The following is a 682-nucleotide window of genomic DNA, read 5'->3' as shown; positions in this document are numbered from 1 at the left end:
CACTTCCTTCATCCCATTTTCCTAATATCTTGTTATCCTATCTCCTCAGTCCATCCGTGTTTCCTTATTAATCCATCGGTCTATCTCAAAGTTTTATCGAATACTCCCAACTTAAAGAGGATTAATTATACGTATCGCTTACGCCTTCAAACCTTGACTTTATCTCATGATCAGTCACCATCGTACTGATGATGACACACTTCTCTATATTTATTGATAGGGTTTCTTAGGGTTTCACATACCTAACTCCCTTATCGATTCTCAACTCTATTTCCTTAATATCCCTTTATACTCCTTCCCGTTTTAGTCTTCTATTTTCGTTTCTATTACAGCCATTTCATGAACCAACACAATATACGCATTGATTTCAAACATCCCGTCATTCTGGATTCGTGTCCTTCTGATGAACCTTGACGACTTTCACAATCTAGATTCCTGATTCATCATACTTTTCCGCCTTTGGCCTGGTTTTAAAACTTCTACACTTTCTCTCTATCTTCCTTAGTCTTCCACCAACGGGTGGCCTCTCTCTTAGGAAGGTAAGTGGTAAAACAGTCTTTTGTGCTTCGTCAATCATTTAGAATCTCAAATGATTCCTCTATTTCCTTGCCTCGACCGGGTCAACTTGTTCCTTGGAACTCTGTTAGGCACAAAGGCTAATAATTCACGCAAGTATACGCGT

Source organism: Apium graveolens, unplaced genomic scaffold (assembly GCF_009905375.1).
Source record: "Apium graveolens cultivar Ventura unplaced genomic scaffold, ASM990537v1 ctg5691, whole genome shotgun sequence".
NCBI lineage: Eukaryota > Viridiplantae > Streptophyta > Magnoliopsida > Apiales > Apiaceae > Apium > Apium graveolens.
Note: the sequence above shows the minus strand (reverse complement) of the source record.